This window comes from Vicia villosa, unplaced genomic scaffold, assembly GCF_029867415.1.
Source record: "Vicia villosa cultivar HV-30 ecotype Madison, WI unplaced genomic scaffold, Vvil1.0 ctg.000460F_1_1, whole genome shotgun sequence".
In the NCBI taxonomy this organism is placed as follows: Eukaryota; Viridiplantae; Streptophyta; class Magnoliopsida; order Fabales; family Fabaceae; genus Vicia; species Vicia villosa.
In genome coordinates this window covers 593036-612637 of record NW_026705220.1, presented here as the reverse complement: position 1 = coordinate 612637, position 19602 = coordinate 593036, and the positions used below count along the sequence as shown (strand labels likewise).

Sequence of the window (19602 nt, the reverse complement as noted above, 5' to 3'; positions counted from 1 at the left end):
AAACCTTCCAGCGGTTTTGTTCAATCATTTAAAGAACACTATCATCGATTCTAGGGATGGAGGATCCAAGAAGAAGAAACACATTCCTTTCGAAGACTCGTCTATGATATTCTCCTAGAAAGTAATCTTTTTTGTTGTCTTGGTCTAGAGGATGTGAATGTAACTGACGGATCCCTTTTGAATGTAAGAACTCTGAGAAATATTGGGATTGTTAAAGAGGTATCTGTAGAGCCGATAAAACTAGTTGCTTTTGAGATCATGAATAGAAGAACTCATGTTGTAGGATTTCCCGAGTTTTTGCTTGACAAAACTTTAGTGATCAATCCTAAACCTCGCTGTATTGCTTCTCCCTCCAAGAAGAAAAGGAAACCTTCCAAAAATCCTAAGAATGAAGGATCTCCTACAAATATTCGAAAGGTCAGCATTGGTAAAATACAACTTGTGATTTCTGAGGATTCTGATGACTCTAGACCTTCCAAGGTTATATTTTAAGACATATTCAATAAATAAATAAATTAAAATATATTTATTGTATACAAAATAATGAAACTATTTATTCTAATTAAACTCTGCTTGTTGCACGGGTAATTTACTTAGTTATTAAAAAATGTTGAATTTTGATGATCATAAAGATTTTTTTAGGGTTATATAAGTGATCTATTGAGTGAATTAAAGAGGTAAAAGTAATATATTTATTAGAAGCATTTAACATTAATTTTAAGTTTATAAATACCTTTTTGCATCTCTTAAAGTGTAAATATTATTTAATTGAAATTAACAAATTAAGACATTTTTGTTTATAAAGTGATAAATAAATCGCATTAGTTACTTGCCAAAGAGAAAACATATGGCTCAAATTCTCATGTTCGTTTATGTTTTGATCATATTTATTTCTTTATTTCTTGATGTATCTGACGGTGGTAAGATATTTTTCTCACCATTATCAATTTTATTTTATACTTAATGTTTTATCACATATTAATAATACCAAATCTTTTTTATTTGGCATTGCAGTTCACATGTCGTCCTGCGTTTACGACTCTGATTGTCCAGATATGTTTTTCCCATTTATGACGAAGTGTGTTAATTATGTTTGTGAATGTTCTTTATAAAGCATAAACATAAATATTTATAGGGTTTTTCTAACCTATGCAACATTGTATAGGATAAGGGCAATTAATACATTATTTTCTTCCATATAAATTATCATATTAATTATTTTTTTTTGAAAAATAATCTTTTATATTTTCTCTCTCCCACTCAATTAATGAAAAAGTGGTGTATTAATTGTCCCCTATCCTATGCAATGTTGCATAGGTTAGAAAAACCCATATTTATATGCCATAAAGTTTATATTTTTAAGTCAGGTGTCATCCTAGTTGTAAAAGATAGAGATATCTACTAGAAAATAATTGTAAAGTTGACACTAGTCTCACTTTAATAATAATTTGTTTAAATTACAATTTTGCCCCTTATTTTGTTCGATTTACGAAATTAGTTCATTTATATTAAATTTAAACAGGATTGATCATCTATTTTGAATTCAAAAAGTTTTATTCTTCCTGTCATAATTTTACAAAAAAAATCGATGTGATTTTTTATTTTTTAAATTATATTTTTATTTACAAAGTTTAATAATAGGTTTATATACGGTAATTTGTCATATTTTACAAGTAACTAGTGGGAAACCCATGCGTCCGCACGGGTTCTGGTGTGAATTGAACCGGATTTATCGGATACATATAATATTAAATAAAAAAAATTTATATGAAATTGAAATATAGAAGTTATATTATTTAAACAAAACTATTAAATTGAAAAGAAAAATATCAAAAGTGGTATTTATTTATAGACTATGGTTTAATATTAATAATAAATATTGTTTAGATTCCGGTTACTAAACATGAATAAGAATAATAGACAATTGAATGTATATTCTGAAGTTCAAAAATAGAAAGATAAAAAAGAAATGTACAAAAAATAAAATAACATGTGTGTTTGCGCGGATTTATTTTCTTTTAATTGTATAAAAAAATATAAAAACTCGTGCGTTCGCATAAATTTTGGTATGATTACCCGTGTGTTCACACGGTACTGATGTGTTATCCGTGTCTTTGCACGGGGTATGTTTTTGACTGTGATATGATTTTGAATGCGTATTTGTTAGCAGACAGTAATAAAAATAAAAAGTTAAAAGAAAACTTAAGAATAATAATAAATTTAAGTTGAAATAGTTATATAGGTAGAAGATAAAATGTAAACAATATCTATATTTGGATCAAATGTTTTATTTTTCACGTTTTATATAATTTTCGCGATATGAGAAAACAAAATTTATTAAAATTTTATTGACTCAGTACAAATTTTTTTGACTCACTACATGTTCGAATCAATGGTTTCATTTTCCCGTAATAAAATTGGATCAGTATTTTTGTTCCCTTAATCTTTTCACATATTTGAAATAAATGGTCGATAAATTTTTATTATTAAATATTTAAAATAGTAGTAAAGTTGTTCCGGTATATAACAATAATATTTTTTTCTCTCATATAAAAAAATATTTTAATCAATAATGTATTTTTTTCATATATAATTTTTTTAAAAATTATTTATAAAAATATATAAACCTATAGTAAATTTGTTGTCAGATATAAAAATATTTGAATCAACACTGTATTTTTTCTTGCATATAAATATTAATTTTGTTTTGATAATATTTATAAATATATTTGACATGATTGTATTAATTAGTTGATAATTGGAAACAATAATCACATCACATCATGTGGTTGTACATTGAAAGGTTTGAAGTTCACAGCATGTTGTTTGGCGATGAGATTATCAACTTGGTTAAGAAATCTTCACCTTATAATTCATGACATACACACACAAAATACATACAAAGAAATACTTGATATTGTAATCAACTGACTGTTATACCAAAGTGGTGCGAATTTAGGAAACTTAAAATAATATGAAAAAATAATGGCTAATCATCTTGTTCTTGTTTGTTCATAACGTGGACAGATACATTTAAATGAAATAAATGTCTTGTTCACTATCTGCAACATCTTAACCATCTCTTCTTCTATATTTGGATATCTCATAAACTCTAAGTCAAACACTTCGGTTGTCCACTCCTCTCGCACAACCGAATGAACCCATCACACAGTGTGTGGATAGGTGATTTCTCAGTTAGAAGCTCTGGTAATACCACACTGAAGCTGTAAACATCGGAAGTTTACGTTGCTTTCCTTGTGTCCGTATCTTTTGGTTCTCGATAATCGCCTGCTAATGAAATTAGTAGGGTGACGGAGGTTGATATGGATGTTAGACCAAGACCAGATACACAACCGTATTGTTTAGTATTGAGAAATATATTTGAAGACTTGGGCTATGTTTGGGAGTTTGGAGGTGAGGGAAGGACTTTGAAAAATAGGAGGAATTTAGTGAAAAGAATAAAAGGATTTTGGGTAGGAGGGTTTTGGAGGGTTTCATTTTATTCATAACATCAAAAATCCCATAAAATGGGGAACTCAAAAATTGTATTGAATGAGGGTTTTGGAGGGCTTACATAAATTTTCCAAATACCTTTTTGGTTGTTATACTATTTTGAAAATTAAAAATTTTATAATGATGATGACTCTTTTATCCTTCTAAACAAAATCATTTTTTTAAAAAATGTTAAATATTTTTCTATATTTTTTTAAATATTCGTTTTCGGAAGTCTTCCCCTCCCCGCCCCTTCAAACTCCCAAACATAACCTTAATGTTTTTGTGTACAAGTTTACATCTATCCTCAACATGGATGTCAGTGATTCCCCTTCAGCACTTAAAGATATTCTCAACCGAGTATCTCATTCTAAAGGCACCTTGTCTTATCTTTTCCCTGAAAGAAAAATGACTTATAAACATAATAATATGGAGACTAATATTTTATTCAATTACAGTAAAAGTTAATTTGAACTACGTCAGTTGCCTATTGCCAAAAATATGCATCATCTTTAGCACCCAGCTCCATAGCAATATATAAACAGCCAATGAAGGTACAATTCTATATGGTGGGAGGGGATAGGTTTCGATAGTCAACACAAATAATTTACTACTTAGAGATTTACAATACATGATATTTTCCAATGTTTAGCATATGTGATAAACAACGATATCTTGTAAATATACATATTTCTATATGGTGTATCAAAGTTAACTTGAGGCTGCAACCAATGATACTTGATTACTACAATAAAAACAGAGTAAAACCTTTGTATTTCAATGAATAAAATCTAGCACACTTAACTGCATCATCAATTATGTATATTATATAAAATATATTCATTATTCATCTCTTGTTTATTTTTCATTATAATATACACAAGAAGAATAATGTTAATATTGCATGCACACGCAGACAGAGAGAATCACTGTATGATCAGTATGTGTGATTGTGTGTGATTAGAACTATGGCATATTCAAACAAAAAGGATTTAATAATTACGCATCGACTACAATGACAAAAAGATTGGGATAAGAATTACCAATCCACTGGAACTTGGAACCGACAGGGTAAACTTGTGGTCGAAGTTATAATCCTTGTACAAGAGGTATGCAAGCATACCAGAAGATTCTCAACTTAGTACAGTCAATATATTTTAGAAAAACCAAACCGGCACGAAAATTAAACCACACCAAATTTGTTAACAGAATTTTGCACATGAAAAAAAGAGAATTACTAACAGATCCGATAGCAGATGAATGATAACAGAAGAAAAAAGAGGAAAAAAGATATAACAGAATTTTGAGACTCCCTTCACTTCTTCAATCGGCTGATATCTCTCTACCCTTGATTTTCTCTCGATCATTCTTTCAATTCCCTCTATCTCCATTGAAAATAGAAATTTAATCACCAAAAGAAAAAGTCTTGATTCATCTTTCTTGGATTCAAAACGTAACTAACTGCTAACCGAATCGTAACCGATTCATTCACCCTTCAAATTACCAGAGAAAACTCGAATCGTAACAATTGAGTTGTTTCAATAACTTAAATGCTTTGTTTATATCAACCAAAGGATCAAATTGTTTTACCTGTTCAGCTGCTATACCAACTACAGATTCAGTAAGGTCCTTATCTAGACAATAAAAACCTCATTTGTTTTTCTCCTAATAAACTCCACACTAGACTTTCTATAATGGAAAGAGAAAATATCTCTACGTTGACTAATAATGTCACTAAATTATGTATGATCCTTTTTATGTATGACCCGTTGGTGGCTTAATCCACTTTTCACATGAAGTAGCTTGTTTAATGTGAGGAAGTGTAGTTTTGTATTCTTGAGCAGCTTGCCAGGTAGGAATAACTCAGCCGCTCTGTTAAGAATTATTATCTATAACTCGATAACATTGTTCCTAATTTTGTTGTTTCTTTATATCCAAATACTCTAAATAAAAGTGAAAAAAAAAGACAACAATTCACATTACACAAATTTTGAATGATGTTGAAGAAGGTTGTAGTAACATCAATCTCACTGTCATTCTCTCAGATAATAAAATAAAGGTGAACACTCACAGATAATAAAATAAAGGTGAACACTCTGATACTCTTGAGTTTGGTTGGATATCATTATCTTTCTCCAATTAAATAATAATATTCAATGCAACATTATTTTTTAATATTATTATTTTAAAAATATTAAAATTTTAAATTAATTAAAACTAAAATATCGATACTCAAGTTAAACTAAAAGGTACCAAAAAATTTGCCTAAAATAAATAGGGCCCGAAAACTCAGGTTAAGTGGGGAATCTTCTCACCGTCTTAAGCTTGCGAGTCTCGTTTGATGCCAAATGATATGTTTGTTAGGGAAATTTTGAAAAATATGCAAGGAATATTTTACACCAATATCACATAATATTTTAGGAAATTTCTTTACCCACCTCCTAATCTTCTTGGTCACCTCTGGTGAATTTACAAAAATACCCCTTGTTTTGGAAGTTCATTTCCGAAAACGTACTTTTATTGAAAAAAATGTGTTTTCGGAAATGCATCTCCGAAAAGGTGAATATTTTAATGAAAAGTATTGATTTCGGAGATGCATCTCCGAAATAAAGTTGTTTTTCAGAAAATTGGTGTATTCGGAAGTGCATCTCCGAATTCACCCCCTTGGAGGAATTCGAAAATGCACTTCCGAAATAAGGTCTGGACAGAAGGAAAATAACAAACAAGAACTCAACATCACTGAACCAAACCCAACCCTTGTTCACCTGCCTCCTCCTTTTCATATTCCCGGTAATTACACTTTCTTTACTTTTACTGTTTTTTTGTTCTTACATTCAACTCACATTACTCTCATGATCATGAAACCCTCACATTACTCTCATGATCATGTAACCCTAATGGGAAAATACACCTAATTTAGGGTTTGTTTTGATTATTCATCCAATGTTTTTACTAAGAGGTGTAGAAATTGTTGCCATTTTGTCAACACAGCTGTTATGATTTAAACATGTTGTAAAATATCTTGTAGGATACTGTATGAGTACAGTTAATGAGTACTAGTACATTCATATATATGAAGCGTGCTTTAGTCAAGTTTAACCCGATTGACTCTCATATGAGTGGGAATTTGAAAAGTCCCGATCCTGATGATAAAAGAATGAGGTTAGAAAGACGATAGAGAAGACGCTGCAACAGGTTAGAAAGTCCTGATCCTCTAGAAATCCATACCACTTTTTTCCTCGCCCTTAACCAGGTCGGTTAGGGATCCTAACCGCCTTCTGAGACGACGGAGCCGACTCTAGAGTAGCCTTCTGTTTAACTTCGGCAGTCAGGCTCTCGATGGAAATCGGAGCCGAACTCAAGGAAGCAACCGGCGCAGCAACAAATGGAGTAACAATCGGCGCTGCAACAGATGGAACAAACGGCGCTGCAACAGGTGGACGAACAACCGGAGCTGCAACATATGGAGGAAAAATGGGTGAGAGAGCAGGCTTTTAGGTAGGAAGAAAAGGCACTTCGAAATTTCAAATCAGGTTGATTACAACTCGTTCTGCATTTACTATCATTTAAGAGACTTCCCAATTTACTATCAATGCGATTACAATTTTTGTCCTGTAATGGTGAATAATTAAGACACTCATTTTTTTAATTTTTTTTATAAATATATAACAATTATTATAAATATATAAATAAAAAATTATAACTTATTTTGTAAGTGAAATTATTTTAATTTTTTAATTAAAATTATTTTAAATTTTAAAATATGAATCAGGATAGAAATATATAATAACTATTATTCATAACTCATAAATTATATCAAAATATATAATTATTATTATTCATTACTCATAAATTATATCAAATTTATGATATGTGAATTAATTAATATCCTAAAATTAATTTTTGGGATTTTTTTAGATTTTTTTTGTTGTTTCGGAGATGCATCTCCGAATTAGTCAAAATCCCAATTTTTGAGATTTTTTCGGAAATGCACTTCCGAAGTCTGGAAAAATTTAGAAAAAAAAATAGTTCGGAAATGCATTTCGGAAGCGGGGTAAAATGGAGTTTTCGCTGGGGGTGACCCCCATAGGGAGGTGGGTAAAGAAAAAACCATATTTTATTATTGCGATATGTTATATATTTTTTTAAGCAAGATGTATTAATAGAATAAAGGTTTTTGAAATGAGATTACAATAACGGGGCCAAAGTCGTGAGAGAAAATTATCTATCAATTAAAATTTAACTTAAGTAAAACAAAATATTTTTGTCAAAGTCAAAAATTACAATTGACATGAAAAATATTCTCAATAAAAGACCACCTCCAAATGACCGTCTTACACGCCTAAATCACATTACAGATATTTCACACCGAATTCCTAAAAATGATACCATTCCTAAACAACTATAAACTCTAAATAATAGTCAACCAAGTACACCCCTCATTATTTCTCCTAACTTTCTTAAATTTAAAATAAATAAAAAACTCCTTGGGAGTATTTCTTAAGTGTTATACCTTTGTTTTGAAGTCTATGTCGAATAATCAAATAAAATATTGTGTTGATTAATTAATTAAAAACAAAACCTAAATAAAGAAAATCAAAGCTTATATTTTATTCATTTATATTGATACTAAAATAATACCATATTCCATAATAATTATCTATATTTCTTTTCTTGAGCAAGAAAACATAATATCTTCTCATTTGATACGATTTTCACAATTGATAGAAAATTTGTCTGCAAAATATATTCCTAAAACACTTTTAATTTATAAAAAACGAGTTGTCACCTCTTCGATATGTTATTTATACTTTTAATTAGTATTATATCTCTTTTGAGATTCTCCTCTTATCTATTTCGAAAGGCTAGAAGTTAATAAAAAATAAATGAAATTTTTAAAAAATACAATGAACTTTCAACAAACATGAATACTAATTACTTAAAGACATTTAAAAATAATTCCAATTTTATAAAAGGCCTCAAATTTTTTTATCAGAAGTTAATAAAGCTTGAAATTTTTATTTATAAAGTGGTCAAAAAATAATCTATTTATTTCACGTAAATGATGAAAAATATGGTTCAAATTCTCATATTTGTTTATGTTTTGAGTATTTTGCTTTCTCCATTTCTTGTTAAAATCAGGGCTGGTAAGTACTTTTTAACACTATGTTCTCATCTATCTTATATAAAATATCACGTCACTTTGTAGTAACATCCATTTTTCTCGTTTGACAATGCAGATGTTATTCCCTGCGTTTCTCACTTTGATTGTCCAGAGGAGTCTCCCCCAAAAATGAGATGCATTGATAACTATTGTCACTACGTGTTAGACTAACAATTACATCTAAACATTATAAACTACAAATAAAATTAAGGTCAGGCTAACGAGTGCCCCAGAGGCACTGGTTAAGAGTTTAAAAATGATATGTTTTTGTTATTAATATTTGTATTCATTGTATTAAAAATAGAAATAATTGACTTCTTTTAAGTAACAAAATTTATGTTTTATTAAAAATATTTGTATTTAATGAATTGAAAATTGAAGTGATTAATTTATTTAGATAATATTTTATTTATTTGGAAATCTTAAAGAGTGCCCCGGAGACACTCGTTAGCATGACCCATAAAATTATTTGTAGTTTATAATGTTTGTATTTTGGATAGTTGATATACCTCAATTATTACTTGTGAGTTGAGTTTAATGAGTATAAATGATAAATTTAAAGTTTAATCTTTAATAATCCTCCAATATAAAAAAGAAAGATGAGTTTTTTGGCAAGTTTGCCAAGTGTCATCTTCTTAAAAGTCTTACCATTTAAAAACTTGCTATTAATAATAATCTTACTATAATTAACTTTAATTATTATATTCTTATTTAATTAATTATTTCATTAATTTCTAATCACTATTTTTTATTATTTATTATTGATAATCTAACTGATTCAAAACATTTATTGGAAAAAGCATAAATCTAATTAAAAAAATTGTTGGAAAAAGCAATCGAATTAGTTGCCATGTATTAAGTAAAGAAAATATTTTATTTATAAACGTTATGTTAGTGGAGACATCTATATATTATTATTATTAAATTTTTATACCTGGTAAATTATATAAATGGAAAGCTCAATCAATTCAGTTTCAAATCATTATTATTATTATTATTATTATTATTATTATCTCTTTCTCTTAAAAAGTCATTATGTATCCTCTTTTTTATCTCAACCATTTATTTCATTTTCTTCCCAATAGATAGGATGTAATTTGGAATTATTATAATAAATTTTGATTTTTTTCATCTTCCTTCAACAACCTTCAAGCTTCCTTCAAGCTTCTATTTTCATCTCACTCTTATCACTGCCAAACACTCTCATGTTTCTACCCTCGCCGCTGCCAATAACAACCTTCGACTACGACTGGTGATGCAGGGTGAAATTGGAAACCATCTGAAACCCAGGGCTGTTCCGCCACCGTATTTCCGTAATGTTTTGTTTCGAGCAGGAAAAGATCCGCAGGAAATCTTCTCCATTTTTTCTCTCTACAATGCGTTTCTGATTCTTTCTTCTCCATTTTATTTGCTGGTGTTTCTAAACTTTTAGTTTTCAAGGTTTTTCAATTTGTTGCTCTTTGATTTCTATCAAGAGGATAAAACCTATTGTGATATTTATTTTTAACCACTGGATAAAACCTTACTATGATTTGCAGGAAATTGAGGAAATTTGTAGAATTTAAAAAGACTACTCTAAAATCTCCCCTGAAAGTCGTGCATGGTGATGAATTTTGGGGTCCTGAGAGGAGTTTTCGTCAGGGTATTTGGCCCATAAGGTGAAATTTTTTGCCTTATTGATGTGTTATATCTTTAATCTTAGTCTTATATTGACTTGAATTGGTTGTTCTTAAAAGGAGTATTGGGGAGTCCCGTCTTCGCCTTATTTGCCTGTCTTGGATATTGACTTGATTATTCTCCTCCCTATCATGTAGGTTTCTTTCTTAATCAACATATCATGGTTGAGGACATAATCAAACATGAAACTGATATTTTCTTTCTTTCTTGATCAAATTGATATTTTCTTCTTGATTAACACTATTGCTTTGTATTGTTAACTACTACTACGTTGTTGGATAGACATAAAAAATATTGATTGTGGTTTTAGAACATGTCTCTGACATCAAGATTTATTGACTATAGTCAAGTTGGTGTCTAAATGAATACAAGTGAAGTATGAGAGCTGCTGGTGTTGGATTAACTCTTGATTTGGAGCATCATTACCAAGAATATATGTGTAGAACGTATTGATTGCATTTTTTTAATTTTTGATTAATAGTGTTTTCAAAAGTTGATTAAATATAATCATTGTTGTGTTTTTGTTGTAAAGGAACGTGATGAGGCTGAAGACATTAGCTGGTGTTAGTTTGATTGCAACTTTAGGTATTCCATATCATGCATTTAATAGTAGAGGACAATTTTATCCAGCAATGGTGTCATTCTGCCTCAATTCCCTTTAACACTAATATGGTACCATTTTGCCTCATGTTTTGCTATGCAGCCAGCTTATGATTATGCGTTTTACTATATTGCTTGGAAATTATAATCAAATAGTTGAATTAATATTTTTTATCTTAATTAGTTATTTTTAATTTAAATTTATAATTTAATATTTATACTTCTATTCATACTAAGACTAATATTAAATTTTGAAATTATGGTAAAATTATAATATTATGAGAAACTATTTATATATGTTTCAAATTTTAAAAAAATCGGTGTTTGTTTAATTTTTTTTATTTAAGTAGAATTATGAACATTTATGTTTGGTATCTTCACATTTAAAAGAAAGTTTTTATTTAGAATTTAATACGTTACACTTATTTATTGGAATAATTAATTTATTAATTTTTTTTGGGTCATGCTAACGAGTGCCCCAGGGACACTGGTTAAGCATTCTTAATAAAGAAAATATTAGATAGTGAATGCATTGAATACACACAATATTCTTTAGAAAAATTGATTATTTATGTTTTCAATGCATTGAATACATATATTTTGGATAAAAAAATTATTTTTTACTTTATTAAACAATGCCCAACTTACCATTTTTATCTCTTAACCAGTGCCCCAGAGGCACTCGTTAGCATTACTCATTTCTTTTCTCACTTGAAGCATAAAAAAAGTAGTATACGTGAATAAAGCTAAATAGTATGTTAAATTTGGTTTTTTTTTAAGATGCATGTTACTTAAACTTATTTATTTTATTTTAATTTTTCTTTATTCATAAGTTTGAAATTTGATTTCATAGAACATAAATATCTTTTTCACGTCAAAATAAAATAAAATAAACCAATAATAAATGTAACGGTTTTAAAATATTTGCAATTTTAAATATGGTAATTATAAGGATATGTTTTTTTCTCCCAATTCAAAATAATTTATATAAAATTATGAGATTTAAATAGTCTTAATTGCATCACAAATATATTTATATATATTCTACATTGAACTCTAAATTAAGTAATGAATTGACATCGTATAATTATATTTGAATATTTAAATATTTCATTATTAATTTCAATATTTATTTTTATTTTTCAATTTAATATTTTTAGTATTATTATTAATATTTTTAATAATGTTGATCAACTATAGAAAATAAATTTTGGCCAAATGACGCGTTTTCATTTTTTGTAACACAAAATTAAAAACAATAATTTTTATTCACATTTTCCTATAAATGATTTTATAACCTAATATTTGAAAATATTTTGAATGTTAGAAGTAATAAATTTTAGAAGAAAATTTGAAATTGTTTTAAAATTTGCAAAAAAAATTAGTTAAATTAATTTTTTTATGTATACTATTAATAACAATGACATTTTATCTATACAATAGTAATATTAATTTAAATAAAAAATTTAAATTATAAAATTTATTAAAATATTTTTTTTACTTAGAAAATATTTAACCCGTGCTTCGCACGGGTCTAAGTACTAGTAACAATAATATATATATATATATATATATATATATTGATGTAAAGAAAATATTGATATTTATAAATTAACAGTTATAATAAAATTAATATTTATATTTTGTAATTTACTTTAAAACATGAGTTAATTTAATAATAATATTACTATATATTTATATATTGATGTAAATAAAATATTGATATTTATAAATTAACAGTTATAATAAAAATAATATTTATATTTTTGTAATTTACTTAAAAACTTGAGTTAAGTATCTCTAACTCTTTTTATAACAAACTTAAAAATATGTTATTATGTTATGCAAAGTATTATTTCATTTGTTTTTATTCATATAAAATATCATAAACAACAATGTAGGGTAAGTGATGTATAGCTCAATTAATATGTTTTAGTTGAGTTAAATGAGTATAAATGATAAATTTAAAGTTTAATTTTTAATAATAATATTTATATATTTATATATTGATGTAAATAAAATATTGATACTTACAAATCAATAATTTTAATAAAAATAATATTGATATTATACTTTAAAGCTTAAGTTAAGTATCTCTAACTCTTTTTTATAAAAAAACTTAAAAAACATATTATTATGTTATGCAAGTATTCTTCCATTTGTTTAATTTGTTCATCTCTAGATAGAATGAATCCTCAGTTGAGCTTATTCTTCGTTGAAAAGTGTCTTGTATAGATGTCTCTCTCGAAAAGTGTCTTGTTTAGATGTCTCTCTCTAGTTCAGTCTTGGGTTGAACTCTGTCTCCGACATATATGATTATTTGGATCTCTCTAGGGAATAAATCCTAGATTAAAAGTGCTTTTTTTTGTATAGTTGAAGACTCCGTCTCCTCAATAAGAACTTTTTTATGGTTCTCCAGAAAGTTAGATTTATTCCCCAGTAATTGTTATTGCAAATACTTTCTGATTTAGTACCCCGAAAATAACTGGTGGTATCTTTATTTGAGAATCTTGTATGTCCCAGAATTTCCTCTTGGATAAAGATGGCAGTCTCTATGGAGCAGTCTGTTCATTCCCAGTGAAGAAGATTATTATTTCGATGAATGATTGATCTCTTCAAGATGATAGAGATAATTTGTCTTGAAAATCTTACAACAAATGGTTACCTTTTAAGGAGTTTTTCTGTTGCCCTTTCTAAGTAGAAGATTTAGTTAAAGAAGAAGTTGAACTTTGTTATGCGAAAGCTTATTTTGAAGTTACATCATCTTTGCTTAGGCCATCATTTGTTTAATTGTATGTGATATATATTCTCCACCTCTAAAGTCCTTTCATCTTTGCTTAGGCTACCACTGTTATTGACCTAACTCTCTGAGAAGGTTGACTTTTAGTCAAAGCATTATCTTATGGCTCAAAAAGTGATTTAATAATCTCAAGTACTTCTTCATATCCCACTCATATCATTAATTTGGCTAGAGGATCTTGATCCTTTGTTAATGAAAAGATGACAATTCAACTGGCAAAAGTCAACTATTCAAGATTTACTTTTAACTTTTCAATTTTGGTCAACTATTAACTTCTAAAGTCAAGGATCGTAAAAATATGATTGATAAATTCATTTGATCAAGTTTAGTCAAGTAAATCAATAAAAAGTTTCAAATTGAAGTTAGGATTTTGAAGAAATTTTCTGTTATGGCAAAAAGTCATGTTCAAGTACTCAACTTTGAAGACTTGTAACTTCTTCATCAAGCCACCATTTTTCATAATCCAACAATTAAATTGAAGAGAAAATTCCATACAACAGCTTTGTCCTAGAGGATAGATTTCCAAAAGATGTAGGGATTTTGAGTTATGAAGCCGTGAACATGATGTCTCAAAGGAAAACACTTAGAGAAATTTTCAAGGCAATTTTGGTCCCTAGAAGTCCTTGACTTTGAAGCCATTTTCCAAAATGATCCCTGTTGATACAAGAAAAACTCCAAACATAAAAGTTTTAGAGGATGTCTTGGGCTTCCCAAAAAGTACTAGAACACATTTTTATCATGCCTGAGTTATAAGTTTCAAAGAAATAAAGTTAAGATTCAAAACTTGAGCTCTAAGTCATTTTCATGAAATACTCTTAAAGCCAAAGCAAATCAAACCTACCAAATCCTTGGTTGCAGGTCCTTTTGGCATAATGATTTCATTTCCAATTTGATAAAGGAGCTTTAGTCACCAAGTTAACTTGTATGGAGCTTTGTGATTGTTTCTTTTGCATAAACCATATTTTTCGATCAGAAGAAACATCTCAAAAGCCTCTCAACCACCCTACACCACTTGTACCATGCATTGAAACCATAAATTTCTGAAACTTCTCATTTGATCTCAACCAAAACAAAAACCCTACAACTTAGGATTCTAACCAGCTCCAAGTCTCACGAGTTTTCCAATAAATAGAGCCCCCCTCCAAGTCTCTAAGGACACAATAATCACACCTCAACATCCTCCAAACTTCCCTCTCGCACGAGTTTGCAAAAACTCCATATTTTTGTAAGTTCTCAAGCCAAACTCGTTTCCATGGCGCACTCTCAAAACAAACTCTATAAACTTTCTCTAAAGATCAAATATATCTTATTCCAAACCTTGAACAGGTTTGGTACACTCCGTAACACCATCTACCATCTCAATTCATATTTTGCAAGAAGGTTCGTGCAACAAATTCCAAGTTATTTCAAGACGAAACAAGAGCATCACTAGATTGCTAGAGGATCAAGGAGGCATGTAGGATCTTTATTTTTCTTTTGGAACTTTATTAAAGAAGCATTGGACTTTCTCCAAGAGGTAATCATTCTCACACTTTGGTATTATTAAACATTCATCATTATTGAGTGTTCATTGAAGAAAAGATCCAGTCCTTCATGTGTTTTTTATGTTCTTGCTACTATATTCATTGTAACCTATTTATATGAAAATTTGTTAATATTAGAAACCTAGGATTTTACTTCTGTTTGTGCCATTCGTGTGCCCTAACCAGTGATATTTAGGTTATAAAAATGATACCATATTGATCCTTGTAAGATTCTTCTTGATTTTGGATTTTATTTTGTTAAAAATGATTAAGAAATGGATGAGATATTAATGGTGGAAGTTTTGAAATAAAAAGAAAATATGAAAACGAGGGAGAAGAGAGAGAACGTTGTGCAGGAAGAAGACAAGTTTGATTCTAGTTAATATATGTTGTCTTTGGTGTCATCTTCGGCTTAGGCTATCATTTATTTGATAGTAGGTAAGCTTCTCCAGTGGACTTATAACTCTTTTCAATATTTTTTATCCTCTTTCCCACTATATTTGGTCCCCTTTCTTCTGCTCTGAATTAAGGATGTTATTTGTTGTTATCCCCGTAAAAGTCACAGTCTTGCATTCATATCATATCATACATATGTGTGGTCTCCGAGGGCCTAAATTTTGTTTTATTTTTTATTTAAGTCCCTACTATCATGTCGAGACGAAGATTATAATCTTCACCTCCCCGGATAGAATAAACTTAAATAAAGGTAGCTGTCAGACCCTAATTTTTTACCTTAAGATCCCACTTCATTTGCATTGAATCAAAAAGAGTGTGATCATCATTATAATCATTCATTTCATATAAATATCATTCATGATTATTTTTCTAACCTTAAATATACAAAAAAATATGTTTAATTGTTTCACAAGGTAGGAGTGATTGATCAAGAAGCTCGGGCAATTAAGGTTTTGATTAAATTCTTTGGGAAGGTTAACTTTTGGTCAAAGCATGGTCTTGCGGCTCAAAATATGATTCAATAACCTCGATTACTTCATCATAACCCACTTATATAATTCATTTGGCTAGATGAACTTGATTCATTGTTATTGAAAAGATTGCAATTCAACTGGCAAAAGTCAATTGTTCAAGATTTACCTTCTATCGCACGCTCGTGAAAATGAACAGAGTCGCCACCAATATATTTATCCCATCGAGGGAAAGGAATATCAGAAAACCTTGAATAAAGAAAGGATAAGAAAAGGTCTTGCGACCAAAGATCGGGTAAGAAGTCGGTTACGCAAGGGGAAGGTATTAGAACCCCTCACGTCTGCGGTACTCCACAGGATCCACTTATGTTTGTTCTATTCTAAGGGTGTATAAATCTAAGGCTTAATGCTAGGGAATGCATGCAAAAGAAAGAAAAAGGAAACACGGGGAAAAATAAGGTTTATAAATAGTTGTGCTCGCTTAGGCCCCGCGACCTAATGCCTACGTATCCTTTTCAGGAATCAGAGTGCCGTAGTTCCGCTCACATGTTTTAGTTTGTTTTTGTGTTTTTTAGTTGAACAGTTACATTCGCACTCCGCTGCTCGACCTCTAGAGTCTTAAGCTAGGAATGGAGCAGAAATAACGTGTCCGATTAGGAGAAAGAATGCCTCGGAGGTAGGAGAGAGGAGAGAGATGATTGGTTTGTGTTTTTTAGGTGTAATTTCATGATGGACGAAAACCCACTACAAGGCTTCGCATCACTTCCTTACTTTGTTTAGGTCTGAGTCTTTATTAAGTATTTTGAAATGTTTTTGGCTGGGTGTCTTTTAAGGGAAATTAATTTGTCACTTGAATCATGCCTTAAAAGTTTAAGTGTTTAGAAATTAGAGAAATACACCTAAGCCTACGCCTCAATCATTTCTCTAAATAGCGGGTAAGAACATACATCGAGGCCTACGCCTCAATCATTTCTCCCACTAAGTAGAAAAGAACATACATCGGGGCCTACGCCCCAATCATTTCTTTTCCACTAAAAAAAGAAGTAATAGCATGATTAGCGTCGTCCTTTTTTAATGTTTTAAAAGTTGAAAAAGAAAAGGAAAAGGAAAAGAACCTAATCTAAAAATGATGCTAAGTCCTAAATTGTCAAGTTAAAGTTCTACCTAAAATTATAGGGTTTTAAGGGAAAGAAGACTAAGCCTAAAAATCATGGATTATAGGTCCTAAAATCTAAGGAAACAAGTGAGATCACAATTACAAGTAAAAATTACAAGTAAACAATGATACAAAATTAATACAAAATTGACTAAAAGAAAGACTTGAAAATATAGCACCAAACATGAAAACAAATGATTCAAAATATAGTGCTAACATGAATTAAAAGATACTATTTATTTTTTTAGGATTTTTATATGGCAAAAGCAAGAATTCTAATCAAGCAAAAGAATTACAATAATAGCCTAAACTAATATTTTTGTGTACATTTTTATATGACAAAAATTATGTGTATTAAAGGTCTAAAATGATGGTAAAAAATTAGTATTTTATCACCTAAAAGAAATATGAAAAAATCTAAGTAATCATAACAAAAAATAAAAGAAACAGGGAGGTATATGCTGATTTCATGGGTGTGAAGAGTAACCAGGCGCAGGGCCCAAAGAACCGTCCCACACAGATTGTTTTTGTTATCAGATTTTTCTTATGTGCCAAAAAATGATGCAATGGGCCACAGGGGGGTGCGGATTAGTGATTCGACCCAAGATTTGTTTATGGAATCAGATCCAAATTATATTTTCAGAATTTTCATTTAACAAATAGAATTAAAACGAAATTAAAAATAAATAAAATCAAAAAGGGGATTAGGGTTACCCTGTGTCGAATCATCTTCTCACGTGAAACTCAAAATCTCTCTCGTTTTCCTCTTCCATTGCACACAACGGCGGCCGGAGATTCTCTCCTGAACCGACGATGGCGACGCGACGGAGGTCCTCACCTTGTCGTCCTCTCCGTCCCGATATCTTTCTCGTTTTCCCTCATTTCGTCAAAACTCACAGAATAACCTAAGACCAGATCGGAGAAGTGTGACGCTCCTTGAACTTGGAGATGAAGAGAACAAAGTCCGGAGAGGTGCGAAATAAACGCAGTTGAGAACGAATAATCTTCCGGTGAGCTTCTGACCTTCCTTAATCTTTCTTCGATTCTTCTCCTTCTATTTTTTTTTTGGTTTCTTCTAGTATTGGATCGATGATAATGAGGAGTTGATGATGAGTATCATGTTGATGCAAATGAATGAAGTTTTGTTGATAGGTCGATGGTTTGCAGAGAAGGTTGAATGTTCAAGGAGCTTGATTGTAGAGGATGAATGGCTGAGAGAAGTGAAGATGGTGATGAACGAAGAATTGTGGAGAGAAAGTGGAAAAGGAATCGAGAGCTTGAAGAATGATGAAGATCTTGGTTATATAGAGATGAAGGATTGTGAAAATGAAGAGATGAGTGAAGTGAAGAAGATTGTGTGAAAAGTGAAGAATTGAAGATGATGGTGTTTTGCTGAGAAAGTGAAGAAGATGAAGGTGAATTGTGGAGAATGGAAGCAGAGTGGTGAAGGATTATGGTTGATTGAAGATGGTGAAGGAAGTGAATGGAATGATGGAGAAGTGGAAGTGAAGGGAGAGCTTGAAGAATGATGAAGATCTTGGTTATATAGAGATGAAGGATTGTGAAAATGAAGAGATGAGTGAAGTGACGAAGATTGTGTGAAGAGTGAAGAATTGAAGATGATGGTGTTTTGCTGAGAAAGTGAAGAAGATGAAGGTGAATTGTGGAGAATGGAAGCAGAGTGGTGAAGGATTATGGTTGATTGAAGATGGTGAAGGAAGTGAATGGAATGATGGAGAAGTGGAAGTGAAGGGAGAGCTTGAAGAATGATGAAGATCTTGGTTATATAGAGATGAAAGGTTAGTTCTTTCTCTTCTGAACTTTTCTGTTAGATTCTGTTGAACTCTTTTCTCCACCCTTTTCTGTTAGTTCTGTTAGAGATGTTTATTTCTGAAAGTTTGTTATAGTTTGAGAATTGGTTGTTACAGGTTAGTTGTAGGTTGGTTACAGGTTGTTTGGATAGTTGAAAATTCTGTTATGATGTATGGAAAATTAGTTAGAGGTGGTTATGGATTGGTTAGAGATGTCTCAAAGTTAGTTTTCTATTATAACTGATGGTTAGTTAGGTTAGAAGAAGGAGGTTACAATTCTGTTAAAGGTTGGTTGGTTATAGGTTTGTTAAGAAACAGTTAGTATTAATAATTGGTAGGTCAGGAATAAGATTGGCTGAATGTATGTGAATGGTTATGCTGTTTGAATAAAATGTATATGGTTTGAATTAAATATGCTTCCATTCTGATTTTTCTGGCATGAGCGAGTGTAGG

General features: G+C 30.0%; 2 long non-coding RNA genes across 10 annotated transcripts; both read left to right on the top strand.

The window, feature by feature from the left end:
• Positions 1-746: 746 nt before the first annotated feature.
• LOC131628520 (uncharacterized) lies at positions 747-1466 on the top strand. The gene is made up of 2 exons (XR_009291831.1): positions 747-920; positions 1015-1466. It is a non-coding gene; the product is annotated as an uncharacterized LOC131628520 (long non-coding RNA).
• Positions 1467-8391: 6925 nt separating this feature from the next.
• LOC131628521 (uncharacterized) lies at positions 8392-11080 on the top strand. 9 transcript variants are annotated; one of them, XR_009291835.1, is made up of 5 exons: positions 8404-8639; positions 8733-10314; positions 10393-10466; positions 10679-10779; positions 10866-11072. It is a non-coding gene; the product is annotated as an uncharacterized LOC131628521 (long non-coding RNA). The 9 variants fall into 9 exon arrangements; XR_009291837.1 differs by having other exon boundaries at positions 8397-8639; positions 8733-10779; positions 10866-10918; positions 11037-11051; XR_009291840.1 differs by lacking the exon at positions 10679-10779 and having other exon boundaries at positions 8403-8639; positions 8733-10466; positions 10866-10918; positions 11037-11072.
• Positions 11081-19602: the final 8522 nt, after the last annotated feature.